Here is a 15,535-nt window from a genome sequence, read left to right as displayed (position 1 = left end):
GGCATTTGTGGGTTATTTCAGCGTGCGTGGAAAACAGCTATATGTGTTAAAAGGGTAAAAAGTTAATGTGAATGTACAGCATAAGACCAGTTACGGATGCAACCATGTTTAAGGGCGCACGTGTGTTAATATTACAATAATACTGAGTAAGTTCATAACACTGAGTGCCAAAGTTATGAGGCAGAGATGTTTATTTTTGAAGTGTGAGTTCTTATAGAGTAAATGTAACAAAACTTAACTGCAAATGAGAATTATCCTGTTGTATAAAGTGAACACTTATAAAATGTACATTTATTACAAAAATACTCTTTTGATAAGAGAACAAAGATGACAGATGTTAAAGAGAAAAGTGCGGATATGATTGATGATAGACCAAAAATGTGATTTAAATGGAAAATGTTTATTTTTGGTTTCATACAAATTTTGATAAGCTAATGTTTGAAAAATATGTGAGTATACATTTATGTGAAAACAGACCTTTCAAGAATATATTGCTTTATGTTATCCAAATGTGGATATAACTTGTGCTTAAATGCAAAACAGACAAAAATAACAGGAAACAACTCATGATTGCAGATACAAAGTTAAATTGAAGTTGAGAATAAATCATAATCCAAGTTAATGGAGAATGAGCAACTGTGTTCCTGCGTCACTGATTTCTCTTTAATATTTAATATATTTCCAGAGCACTTCGACCAGAAGTATCTATACATCTGCTAGCGGACCCCTGGCCGGGACCCGTTACATTAACAAACAGAGCACTTCTGTGAGGTAGCTTGAACAATCAAGTAATAAATAACATAAATTCTTCACTTTTGGACTTTAGTTTAGTGCAACAGTAAATATATAAAAAGTCTAATATATAAACAAATAGCACCTCAACTTAAAATACCCGGCAGGCATGTAAACAAATAAAAAATAAAAGTGCCACAGTGTTTGCAAAGCCAGTAATGTGCTTTTAGGAACTGCACTCTACTTACGCCGGTTAGCAGAGCGTGCAGCGCGTATTTTTTTCGCCGCCCATGTTAACAGATTAGAGCATTCACACCGCACGCAGAGGTGGCGCGGCAGTGCGTAGCAGAGCAGAGCAGCAGTGCCGCGATCGTTTCGGCGCTGAGTCTATTTTTGCTGCGCCGCTTACGCTGAATTAAAGTGACAATGCATTGATCATGGCCAAAATACACCGCAGTTTTATCCAAAAAGTGCATTGCTGATATCTATTGTGTTTTAAACAGTCAATCAAATGACCAACAGCAATTTAAAGAAAACAAATGTCCAAAAACAAACTTGTCGCCAGAACAATAAAAACAAAGATGAATACCAAAAGTTATATAAATGAAATTAATAAAATAAGCTTCTTGACAAGTCTTTTCTCTTAAATGTATTTGAAAACGAAATAAAGCAATGCCAACTTATCCATTATAGAGTACTCTGTACACAACCCGCGTGACAAACGCTGCCAGTGTGAAAGCAAAACGCGCGTGTCCTGCTCCTGCTCACCATATGCACTGCTCCTGCGCTGCTTACGCTCTGCTCGCGTGCAGTGTGAAACTGGCGTAACTCTGTGGCACCGCATAACTATAGATGTGTTAAAAAATAATGAGAATATATATACATACGAGTCCTGATCGGGAGGTAACGTCCGATTCCGATCGAGTCTGAAAACACGTGATCGGGCCCGATTTCCGATCACGTGATCGGATCGGGACATCCCTACTTTAAGCCCTGTATTTGCCAGCACTGACAACTTAAAACTGTTGTTGCTGTTTGCAGTAAGTTCGCAATATTTGACCGGAAGGGACAAATTGACGGTTACTTTCGACAGTTACGTTAGATCCAGCATTCTGCCCACTTTAAATCATACACAGAGATAAAGTAGTGCGTAACATTTTATTCAAGTAATAAATGAATGGAATAGTTATTGTTTTTGATAACAAAAAAGTTTGTATTGTGATTAACAAGGTTATGACCAGGGTTTCCGTTGTCCGGTAATTGCCGGACATTGGCCGGAAAAAAAATGAAATGTCCGACAAAATTAAATCTCTCCGGTCACATTGTCCGATTAAAATTACCTAATAATCCCGCCCCCCTAACACAATCTGAATTTGAGAATAAGCCTAAAATGTATAAAACAAAAATACACCAACCTTTGGCTATGTTATAAAGGAACAGGCTCTACCGTTTGAAAGTTATTAAACAACATCGCATGCTGCATTTCAAATAAAGCGCACGCCTAAAACGGCTGTAATATAGACCTAAACAACGAACGAATGAGTGAGACGTTTCAAAAATGGCCAGGCCCAGGCAGACCAGACGCGACGGACGATGGTGAATCAGGAACGCCTGAAGCCTCAGATGTCCAGACAGCTCCACCACCACCGGAGAAAAAGCAGTATCGGATCAAGACGAAGCAGCAAAGTCGCCTTGCGGAGAACAAGGTTACGCGGCTTACGCGCATTGCAAGTTGTGGAGAGACACTAGCCGCGTTTCCATTAGGCTACCCTTCAAATTGCACAAATTGAAATTGCGAATTAAACATACGCACAATGGAAACACGTTCATTTCGCAGAAACTCCCGTTTATCGCAAGAACGTTTTTATGCTCGCATGAGGAGGTTTTTCAGGCAATTCGAAAAAGGAATATTTCGCAAAACTGCAATGGAAACAGTTTTTGCGCATTTGCAGTCACCTGACTTAGAAGACGCGGTGTGTTTGAGGTCCATGTATAGCTACGCAAATAATAATAATTTTATATTATTTTATTATATTATAACATTTAATAAGCTATATTTAGAAGACGCTTTTATGCAAAAAAGGAACAAAGCTGAGTGTGGAGCGCGCACTGCATGGCACGGAGGCGCGGGCGTGACCACTTGCATTTTCCTATTAACAGTGGAAACAACTTAAAATACTCTATCATTTCTGGTCATACAGAAAATAATAATACATTATTCTCAACTACTTTTATTTGTGTAAACTCACAATAACAAGAAAACGTTGTGCTTTTGTAAAATAAAATAAAACAATCAGACGCACTTTCATGATCTCCATAAACTGGAGCGCGAGAACTGAAACAAAATATAGCCTATGTAGGCTAAAGCTTGAAATGTCCATTTTAAAACGAACAAATTCGAATCGAAAGCTAATACCTTCTGATTATGTACCTAATCCGTATGAAAGGTGCATTTCTCTCTAAAAGCGCATCTGCTTAACAGCGGAGATGGAGATGTGATTTTAGCCGACACTTAGAGAACAATCGTTTATTCATAATATTAATGGCTCTTCTCATTCAGCACTGCGGGAAAAACATCAATTCCAGGTTCTAATTTGGCCTTTGAAAACCAGTAAAATCGACATGTTTTCCATATTAATTTGTGAATATTTTAAATGTTTAATAAAGGGGCAAAAAGTCATAAAAATCAGAAAATGCGTCGGTATTTACTTTTTTGCGCAGCAGTTTGTGTAGCCAGTTCAAATTAAAATTTTGGTGTTCAACTTTGCGTTTTAAAAAGACAATAACCGTTCATTTTTCGTTTTTCAATTACGGGTTAAAAAAGGAAAAACGAATGGACAAAAGTAGCCTACATGGATCGTTTGGACAGAATACGAGACAGAGTTCTTTATTAAATTCATAAAAGAAACAATAATTAGCCTATAGGAATACTGGATTCTAAATCTCAAATAAATGCCACAATCAAAACCTCGGAGCAGAAATGAGGGCAAAACACCCAGAAACTCCTTATGTGTCGTTCGCAGTATAAGGGTCTTTCCCTGCCATTAATGCTTGGATAACATGCCACGTCTCCTTCCATTAATCATAATAATAATGTCTAATGCGGTGGCTGTGATATTATATAAACCAACGTCCGTTGCCGTGATTTTTTAAATGACTTATCGTGAGAGAAAAAAGGACGTTTAGTCGCATAACATCGGTTAATAAACGCCGTCATTTCGCAATAGTTTTTTATCGATATTTAGATAATAGCGCAAAACATTTGCGCAAATCTGTAATGGAAATGCGGCTATTTACACCGCGAGATATTCAGATATTTTATGTGGGGAAGGGGGATTGGTTTGTTAAACTATGAATGTGAAACCATAGTAAAAACAATTGGCGTTGATTGACGCCAGTCGGACGTTCATGTTTTTTTTCCGTCTATTTGAAAGTTAGGCTAATAAACATGTTGCATTCTATTACGGCCTGTCTTGATGTCATTTTTTTAAGTTACATAGCCTGCCTCCAGTTTTCCTCAACTTGACTAATTAAGAGGCAATATTTGACCGGCATATCATCAAAATGTCCGGAAAACGAAATCTCTGCCGGTCACTTTGACCGGCACCATTTTTTTCTAGCGGAAACTCTGGTTATGACACCAAAATTTTAGATACCAGTGAAATTCTCGATTACAATTTCGATACCACAGCTAAAACTACTAACTAATATAAATTTCAAAGATAATTAAAAACAAGCAAACAGTCATACAATTACAAATACAGACAGCAGCAGGAATATTAGGCTGGTGTCACTTTAAGAGCGCGGATGCACGGATCCAATATAATGATACACATGCATTCTTTCTCTACTGTTTACTTAAGCCATAACCGACTATGTTTACATTTTAATCTCCTTTTTGCATTTTAAGATAGATTTCTGTGAATTTGTCCGTTTAAGTGCAGGGAGTCATGAAAGAGAATTCCTTTTATTATTTGCATGCTGCTGTCGCTTTGGATGTGCGCACAAAACTTCTCACACAGCGCACAAGTTCTCTTTTGCTTGAATGCTTATATTGGCATTATTATTATTATTATTATTATTATTATTATGCTTATTATGACCATGCAACACTTCATCTGTCTGGAATGTCTTTCACGCTGAATTAAATTAAATTAAATGTTAGGCTGCATAGATTAGGTCAGCCGGAACCGGGCCTTACTTTAGCTGGAACTAGGGCTGTCACGATGTTCGATTTTTCACACCACGGTTATTGTGGCCAAAAGAATTCACGATATCGATATATCGCGATATCTATAGAATCTATTTCGGGTAGTTATCAGTCAAATTCATTTTTACTTTGTTTATATAGTTTTTCTTTTTTACCCAACAAACATAAGGATACTGATAGACAAGGCACATGCATTTTTTACTTCTTGCGTACTCAATCTATGGCAAATTCTTGTGAAGGAAGACAAGCATGTGAAGTTTATCTGGTTTCAAACTGAAGCAAAACACTGTCTGAAGGTTTCATGAAGAACTGAAAAGCTCTTAAACCTATTGTTGCACCGGCGCCAATAAAGGCATGCAGATAGCAGATTTGAATAAAAAAATCAAGTGCAAATACAAATACAAAAATAAGATGAGTAAAGAAAACGGGGTTCTTAATTTTAATAATCACCCTTTATTAATATATGAACACAGAAACCCCCTGTTAACAGTTAATGTCACGTTTCCGCGTCGCGTCGACAACTCGAGGTATCGCACACGCACGCGCGTCTCAGTTTATGGCCAGCAATATCATTGTTTAAGGACATTATGGAATTGAGAGAATGTCTGTACTATGTTATGATTACACTGTACAATTAAATAATAGTTGCTGAGTCTGTGATCTGAACACTTTACCTCAGAGCGTCCGTTAACTGAATGAATTGAGAATATCACCTGAAAATCCGATAACATCAGCAATTTTCATTCAAGCAGCTGATTTCTGTAAATTAATGTAAAATTAAATGTATATTGCAGCACAGGGTAAAATCATTTACGATGATTTGAGACAAATATAATGTAAAGTTAATATAAAACGATGTAAATGACGCTCTGTGTCGCGGCAGGATTTTGAACATGGTCCTGAGCCGTTGCTGGGCGTCGCAGCCGCCGGTGTGTGTACACTCAGAGAATATGTTCGAATTTTAAAGACGTGGCGCTGCGCTTCTCGTCCGGTGTGCGACCACCTTTAAGGTGCTGTTTTCTTTGAAGCCGAAGAACTCTGTCCTTAATACTGGCGAGCTTACTTTTTTCGGGTGTGGACAGAGTGTTCCACTCATAGACTGTAAAAAATAGGTTCCACTCTAGCTGCGCGGGCGCGGACGAGCGCTGCGTCGTCTTCTTATTTGACAGGTGTCAGCGGGTGCAATACTGCCACCTGAGAGGTCAACCAGGTACTGGCGCTGGAGTATTTACGTGTCATGTTATCATAAAAGTCCTTTTCATTTTAAACATGTGGTTATCGCCAATACCGGTATATTGTCACACTCTAAATTAACACGATGTCGATATTTCATGCTTTGAATATCACGATTACCGTCAACACCGGTATATTGCGACACCCCTAGCTGGAACAATAACTTTTTATAGAGTTGCTGTAAAGCCAAAACAGTATCTGTCCTTTGACTTTCCTATTTTCACTGTAAAGCTGCTTTGAAACAATCTGTATTGACTTGACTTGACTTGGATGACAGGGTTTTCGCCGTAAATAACAGGATGACATCTAGTGGGGAAGACTAGTAATAAGATTAACATCAATCAGATATTTGGCCCTATTTTAACGGTCTAAGCGCATGGTCTTAAGTGCAGCAGGTGCACTTAGGGCGTGTCCGAATTCTCTTTTTCTAGTTTAACGACAGGAAAAATGGTCTTCGCCAGGAGCATGGTCTAAAAGGGTTGTCCCTATTCTCTTAATGAGTCATGGGTGTGCTTTGGGCATAATGTGCAGGAGCCGAAAAAAACAGCGAAAGCACTGGCAAAGTTATTAAGTTGGTTAGCTTCATAGAAAACCTTCCCCTCAATGCTGACCATCCAGTGGGTTGCAAACAGCAGACTACTCCCTAAAACAAAGGCATCTTCAGCTAAATTGTTTCTTGTAATAGAATTCTCAACAATTATTTCTCATACCTAGCATGATCACCCGTGGTGTGGTAGGCAATGTCATCTCCTGCTCAACCGACATCTTGGTTGAGGTTGGCTGAAAGAAAAAAAAAGAAAAGATTCTCAGATATTGCAAATAATTTCTATTTAAAAAATAAATAAAACAGATTTCAACTTAGAGTGATGGTGTAAAAAATGTAAAGAAAGAACTTTTACATCTGTCAAGATGAAGATGTGGTCCTCTTTCTCTTGAAAGTATTTCATTAAAAGAAGAATGGCAGCGATAGGGACCTGATGGTTGTTCATGCTTTCATGCCCGTAGCAAAGCCTGGATGTACTGGCTCCATTTTAGTCTTTGATTTAGGAAAAAGTTCACTGCCCTTGGTGAGGAAAGCTTCATGGAGGCGTGTGTCAATATCAATATCAGTGAGCATATGAAAATGACTGCAGAGACCTCTTTTAGTGAAGAGAAACGGCCATTGCTCCTCAACTTCACACAGACTGGGAGGGGGCCAAGTATTTATCATGTGCCTCTGATAAATATAGGTCAATTCCATATTCCTCTCTACGTCCATTTTCTCAACAGCTGTAGGTCCTTCTGACTTGAAGATGGTTACCAAGATCTTTCTCTTGTCTTCCAATGATTCTGCTGTTTCTCCTTGTGGAAGATTAGTGGGTTGCCATTTTGTACACCCATAACTATCCACATCTGTTCTGCTTCTTTTTATGGCAGCATCATTACCACTGCTGTCATCACTGGACCTTTTCTTAGTCTGTCGGATTCGATTACTGACATTGTCTCTATTTATGTGCTCAACTCTGGTTTTAAGCTGTCTGAACAGTGAATAATAACCACACCCCAGCTGCTCACCTTCTCCAGTCTTATCAGCAAAAGTCCCAGGGTACTTGCATACAATTACTCTGGCCACTTCTGTACAGATTGCTTTACTGGGGTTTTTGCAGTGTGTAGCATTGCTTCAACAACAACTCTAATCAGTACCCTTCTGTCCTCTGGGTGAGCCAAGCAACCTTTTTCCATTGCCTGTAACAGTCGTGCTGGCATTTTGTCCCATGGAACTTGGAAGCTGCTGATCCAGGACTTGTTTTAGTTTGAGGAAGTTTGTCGTTCAGAAGGGAGTGGGGAAATTTGTGTGGCACTGGGTGAAAATCCTTCTGGCAGGATAAGTACAGGGAGTGAAACACAAGGTTCCTGACCCTCTGAAGAAGTTGAGGCCACTTGCCCATTTGCTTCTACAAAGAGTTTGAAAGAGTTCCACATGAATTCCACATACACAGATACAATATTCACACATTAAAAAATTGCAGCAGGGCTCAACGCTAACACTGCCAGTTCCATCAACTGGACCTATAGTCTTTCCCACTGGCATCAGGCAGTCCTTATTTGATTACTTTATAAAGTACACAATGCTTGTGGTAATCATACCCCTTAAAATGAAGTCAATTCAAATAGGCTTTAATTAAAGGATTAGTTCACCCCAAAATGTAAACTCTATGCAAGTAGTATTGAGAGATTGAGTATTGAGTATTGAGAGATTACTGATACTTCAAGTGATGAGATTATGTGGCTGGTTTTCTCTGTTGCAGATGAATGGGAGGATTCCACACTGAATATATGTTGGAGGACACAAGTAATATTCAGGTAAGTATATAGGGTTTTGTTACCATGAGAGGGAGTTCGACAAAGGAGATCGCAGGAGTTCGGCGATGGAGGTCGCAGAAGTTTGGCGATGGAGGACTCAGGAGTTTGGCGATGGAGGACTCAGGAGTTTGGCGATGGAGGACTCAAGGAGTTTGGCGATGGAGGACTCAGGAGTTTGGCGATGGAGGTCGCAGGAGTTTGGCGATGGAGGACTCAGGAGTTTGGCGATGGAGGTTGCAGGAGTTTGGCGATGGAGGACTCAGGAGTTTGGCGATGGAGGTCGCAGGAGTTCGGCGATGGAGGTCGCAGGAGTTCGACGATGGAGGTCGCAGGAGTTCGGCGATGGAGGTCGCAGGAGTTCGGCGATGGAGGTCGCAGGAGTTCGACGATGGAGGTCGCAGGAGTTCGACGATGGAGGTCGCAGGAGTTCGGCGATGGAGGTCGCAGGAGTTCGGCGATGGAGGTCGCAGGAGTTTGGCGATGGAGGACTCAGGAGTTTGGCGATGGAGGTTGCAGGAGTTTGGCGATGGAGGACTCAGGAGTTTGGCGATGGAGGTTGTTCAAAGGGATGTTCGACAAAGGAGATCGCAGGAGTTCGGCGATGGAGGTCGCAGGAGTTCGACGATGGAGGTCGCAGGAGTTCGACGATGGAGATCGCAGGAGTTCGGCGATGGAGGTCGCAGGAGTTCGGCGATGGAGGTCGCAGGAGTTCGACGACGGAGGACTCAGGAGTTTGGCGATGGAGGTTGCAGGAGTTTGGCGATGGAGGTCGCAGGAGTTTGGCGATGGAGGACTCAGGAGTTTGGCGATGGAGGTTGTTCAAAGGGATGTTCAACGAAGGAGGTCAAAGGGATTTGTTCAACGAAAGAGATTGCAGGAGTTCAACGAAGGAGGTCAAAGGGATTTGTTCAACGAAAGAGATTGCAGGAGTTCAACGAAGGAGGTCGCTGGAATTCAATTAAGGAGATCGCTGGTGTTCAACGAGGGAGCTTATGTATATCCACAACAGTGAATATAGTGGGTAAGTAGTCTGTGTCCAAGTGAGAAGCCAGATGAAGAATTTTCAGGAGACACAGAGGTAAACTTAACAGTTCTTTATTAAAAAGTTGGTGGTGATCTGGAAGATCTTCAGACAGGTGAGTGATAAGTGATATTGGACATTTCTCAATATAGTTTCATTATCGTTAATGTGATAATTGTACTGTGGATACAATTTCTTAGAAACAGTAATATTGTGAAATATTTGTACAATTTAAAATAATTGTTTTGTATTTGGATATATTTTTTTAAATGCCATTTATTTCTGTGATGTAAATCATTACTCCAGTCTTTAGTGTCACATGATCCTTCAGAAATCATTCAAGCATGACGATTTTCTGTTCAAGAAACATTTATGATTATTATCAATGTTGGAAACAGTTGTGAAAAAGTTTTCAGGATTCTTTGATGAATAGAAAGTTCAAAACAACAGCATTTATCTGAAATGGAAAGCTTTTGTAACATTATAAACTACCGTCCAAAGGTTTTGTTTTGTTTTTGTAAAGAAATTAATACTTTTATTCAGCAAGGATGCCTTATGAAAAGTGACAGTGAAGACATTTATAATGTTACAAAACGTATTTTTTTATGATAAATGTTGTTCTTTTGAACTTTCCGTTCATCAAAAAATCCAGAAAATAAAACATACACAACTTTTTTCCACATTGATAATAATCATAAATATTTGAGCATCACATCATCATATTAGAATGATTTCAAACAACTACAAACAAAACATTCAATCATTAGGTCTCCTCACATTCATTCTCAATAGTTCCCTCATTCCTCATTGATATTCCCAGCGGAGGGTCTTTGTCTCCTCAGGTGTGAATCACAGCATTATTCATGATGTTTCACGGTATGAAACCGATAGATATGGCTGCTTTTGTGAATAACAAAAACAGCCTGGTACGCTACAATCCTCTCAATAACTCTTGCTCGTTGCTTGCACCTTTTGTTCTGACCGGTGCGGAAGAAGATTACCACGACGATTGCGTATTTCCGGTCACAAATAGGGAAGTTGTGAGAAAGGTCTATTTCAGTTTTGGTTCGAAAGAGTCTTTACATTTTCCCAAAATATAACTTTTTTTGTTATAAAAAACAAAACAAAAAACAAGCAAGCCCAGCCCAGGGGTCTCGTTTATAAAACTGTGCGTAGGATCCTTACTAAAATTGTACGTGCGCCGCCCGAAAGCCAAAAATGGTGTACGGCAAAAAATATTCAGACTTATAAAACCGTACATACGCCAGAACCTTCGCAAAATTCCCTTTATAAATCCCAGTCAGCAAAATATTGTGCACACGTGTAACCGGGTTGAAATTATATCTTTACTTTTATGGTTGAAATGTCACCAAATCCTGATGAACATTGCTTTCTATATGTTTAAGATGTGTTTTATTGCCAAGATTTATGCTTGAATGTTGTATTCAGACCATGGTGTTAATACCTGTACTGTCACTTTAAGAGGTCGCAGGCCTTGTGTCGTCATTCATGCGCTTCTTTCAGTCTGCGCTAGGCAAGCTGAGAGGAGGTAATGTATTATTTTGCACGTCAGTTTTGAACACTTATTTCGGTTTTTGGACGATGCAAACCTTGTTTTATGCATGTTTAAATGTTAGTTTTGAGGTTGTGAACATGCAGTTAATGTGTCAATTAAATATAAATCTTGTAAACAGACTTTTTGCAAGCTTTAAAGTAGACATGTTTCCACCTGCTGGTCTACAGGGTACAGGGTTGTCTGTATGTTTATCTGCTAACAGGAGCTTGAGATCTGTGTGCTGTGTGGAGGAGACTGCATGTGACATAGCGGTATTGTTTTGTTGATTTGTACAGCTATGTGTATAATGTTCATTATAATTCTGGCATAGTGTTTACATTGGTTGTATTAAGCATGTAAAATAAATTCATGTTGTCAATTACTGAAATAAGCATACGTGGAGATTACAACGCCGATGTAAATATCATTTGCATATTGTTAGCCTCATAGCATAATTGCCTAAGTCATTTTTTGTTTTTCCTTGTTTTCTAAAGACATTGAAATATGACTTAGGCAATTATGCTATGAGGCTAACGTATTCATCCACGTGATACCACATTTTACAGTACAAGACATTAGGAAAATATGAGATACGGATGTGTCGTCACATTACATTGCTAAAAATCATTTGGTAGCCTATCCTTGCCTTGGTTTTGAATAAATAAATAAAATGTTGTAAAATATATTTCAGATAAAGTTTTTATCAATCTTTTCCACTGGCCAAATAGTATTCAGATAGTAAACAGATAGGCAGGCCTTGTTGTGCATTATTGGCAAGAAAATATTTTCTCAGACAATCTGCTGTTATCATAAGCAATTCTCTCTGTAGTTAAAACATTAAAACACAACATGCCAGAGGAAAAGTGTTAAAAAGCATCGCATCCACTACAAATATTTAGCCTATTGAATATAATTTTTTTTGTGTGTGTGTAACTTCTTGGTATTGATTTCATGTAATTTAAGTGTTTAACTCCATTAATGAGAATATTTAGCATATTTAATCTAACTATTTATATCATAAGTAAAACATAGTTTAAATCATTATTTTATTTATTTAAACTGTTATTGTGAACATGCACTGTATTTATGATTAGGACTCATAATGAAGATTTACTGTTTTCCTTCATCTGCCGTTAGATAGATATGCATCAGTTTCACTAAACGGCTCAACGCGCTCACTGGTGCGGACATTTAAGAATGTATAGATGTTTGCCTCATGTGATAGGCTCGGTGAGTGAAATTATCTGTACATGTATAATTGGGCGATTCCACAGTTTAGGCCTAACTGCAAGGACAACAGCCTGCAAAATCAATCTTCATGGAGAAAGGCATTGTCCTCAGGTTAACATCCTGAGAAAACCTGGGGTACAGCTGTGTGAAAGGCAGGATAAATCTGGCAATGGTAAACTAGTAAACTTTGATCAAAGTTGAGTTGATGTAAAATTTAACGTATGTAACATGGACGGAAAAACAGTGTAAGTTCAAGCATAAAGTGTACTTTATCTAATTCAGTTTAATAAAATTCTGGTTGAATCCCAGTTCATGTTTTGCTTTGTTCCTAATTTGGTATAGTTATGAGTCATGCGTTGTGTATGGTTCACAAAACTGGTAATATGACTTCCATGCAGGCAGGGTGGCCATCTAATATTATCTGTTCTATAAACTTAAATGTGCATTTTTGAGTCTGGTATGTTCATAAACTGAAAGCCAGCAAAATTACTAACAAATACCACAGGTATATTTTTCAAATTGATTTGCCAAATGTAGAAGACAAAGGAACTCCTGCAAATGTGAAAAGTTATAACGTGTGTAACATGGACGGCAAATTTAATGTTTAAAAATTAAACAATCCTGCAAAATTGCCTCTGTAACACAAAATAATACCATTTCCTTAACATGCCCAGTTCACTGTTGTTTAAAAACCTATGTGATTTACACCGACAGTTTATTCTAATGGCATAAGTGAGATTGTGTTAATGCACTATTAACGTGTATACACTTCGACAGCCTAAGCTATATTCTTACGAACATAAAAAAAAAAAAAAAAAAAATCATCATAAAAAAATAAATAAAAAAACGGAAAAATGTCATTGACGATGTTGACTTTCATGAACAGCTTATTGAGTCAAAAATACGCAGAAAACAACGTTCGAAGTTGGACAGACTGACAATTTTCGTCTAATTTACGAACAAGATGTGCAGAATCTGTCAAAATGTATAAAACCACCATTCATGCTCTTTCACGATGAACGCCGCTTTCGGTCCGAAACCACTCGCAATCATCCGACTTGCACACTCTTTAATCCTTTCTCACCACAATGATACTATTTAATGTTTACTTAGCCAAAGTTGACCACGTTCGTATCATTTTAACGTTCGTAACCTTTTGGACAGAATCCACAAACTTACCCACATTCGTCGAAATCCGTGAAATCCTGTTAACTCTTCCTCCCACGCAGAGCGACCGTGACCTAGACAATCTTATTTCTGACATGAGAACCGTTGAGACATTAGGAGATGGAAATTCAGCGTCAGAATAAAATGTACGAGCGTTATGATTTTTGGACAGAAAATCTCGGCCCCTGTTTTATCCCGATTTATTAACAATTTATCATGTAGCAACGCATATGAGAATTTAACCCACACAAGATGTTTTTATCGTTTTGCTACTGATAGAATTACATGGAAAAATTATATCTCTGCTTCCTTTAGAATCATAGTTTAACGTGCGTAACTGCTTGGACAGAAAGTGTAACGAACGTTAGTAAATGTTTCCATTGCATCGTGGTGGATTAAGGGAATTATACTTTCAGTGTTAGTAGTAGTATTTTGTAGAAGACACACCAAAATAAATGTTATGTGCCAAAATTCAGGATTTTATTAAAGGAAATGAAAGAAATGACTTAGGAAAAATCCAGATGCACTGAATGTCCCACCCTGACATCCGCAATTTCTGGGGACGGAAATAAAATAAAGTCTCATTACACGATAATGCCAAGTGATACTTACAATAAATCATCTTTCAGTGCCTGTTTTTTTGAGTACACAACACAAAAAACGCAAAAAAAAAAAAAAGAGAAAATCCATATTAGAATAATAAAACAACGGAAATATTACAAAATGTGACATTACAACTTTATAAATCACTAGTTTTTCTAAAGTACGACTGTCCCACAGTGTAAAGTTACAGTGGGCGGGGGCGCTCCTCCAACCCGATCTCACGGCAATTCGGACGAATTTTACGAGGTGGCTAATTCCTATGAATTCATACGAATGACGTACCCCTGACCCCGCCCCTAAACCAACCCATCACTGGGGTTTAGACTTATCAAATGAATTTGTTTAAATTGGTCATGAGTTGCGCTTTTCGTTGACGTCTACCAATTTGAGTCTGCGTTACCGCAGATCGCCAGGCGTAAAAGCGTAATAAATTAAAAAAACGCCATGGATTCCTTTTTTTGGTTTGATGCGCCGCGTTAGCTGGCCGACCAATGAGATCAGTGATTTTGTTTACGTGCCTGATGCTTCTGAAGTCACAGTACTTGGTGGCGCTCAAGCACAAAACGGTCTTGCCGAGCACACATTGATAGAAGTAGAGGAAGTAAGTAGATGAAGATGCAACGAGGCAAGATGAATGTAGAGCTGCTGGTCTCTTTGGTATCTGAACACAAAGAACTTTATGACAAACGCCACAGCTACAACAAAAATCTGTTAGCAAAAAGTGTGTGAATGGTTTTGGCAAGCATGTAAATATTGGCTCTCTTCTTCTTCTGTGTGACAAGCACGTGTCAGATGCGTAAAGTTGCGCAGCACCACCTTGTTTACCGAGGTATTTCTGTTTTTCAATAAGTGCCATCTACTGTCAGAGAGTGAATTTGCATGTTCACTTGGTGCATCGCCATTGAACATCGCTTAGGTATGGAAAAATGTACTTTGATGGCATACGTCACAGCCATGTGGAGTCGGCGCTGTCTCAAGTCGGACAACATTTCTAACCGGCATGCCCTGCTCCAAGCCAGACAGAGCTGCATGAAGTCGAACAAGCCTATCCACTTGCTTCATTTCTAAATGAATCCGTCATTATGAACAAATCGTTTGAATGAATGATTCAATTAATCACTCATTTAGAATGGACTTGCCGCCACCTACTGGTGGTTTTATTTTCATATTTATTTATCCATGACAGGCCCGTACCGAACAAAACAGACTCAGCAAAATATTGTTTCATTATTGTCATTGAAATAATCCTAACAAATATCGAGATATAATATTTTTTGTCAATATTTAATAGTTCTCACTTCAGAAATTCCTTGAAAATAATAATTGAAAGATCAATGTACCACATTCATGCAATTCATTTATGAAAACACACCAGAATTCTGATAATATTTTATAGCAGTTGCCTACTAGTACTTTCTGTTATTACATCAGGGCTCACTTT

General features: G+C 38.6%; 1 protein-coding gene across 2 annotated transcripts in view; it reads left to right on the top strand.

The window, feature by feature from the left end:
• Positions 1-15,535, top strand: part of LOC309498863 (uncharacterized protein) — a 149,665-nt gene that overhangs the window by 120,981 nt on the left and 13,149 nt on the right. The gene's annotated exons all lie outside the window — the stretch shown is intronic.

The sequence above is a fragment of the Leuciscus leuciscus genome (genome assembly GCF_965113295.1).
Source record: "Leuciscus leuciscus genome assembly, chromosome: 1".
Taxonomy (NCBI): Eukaryota; Metazoa; Chordata; class Actinopteri; order Cypriniformes; family Leuciscidae; genus Leuciscus; species Leuciscus leuciscus.
The sequence above is the reverse complement of the archived record's forward strand: the minus strand, read 5'-3'. Positions and strand labels throughout refer to the sequence as shown.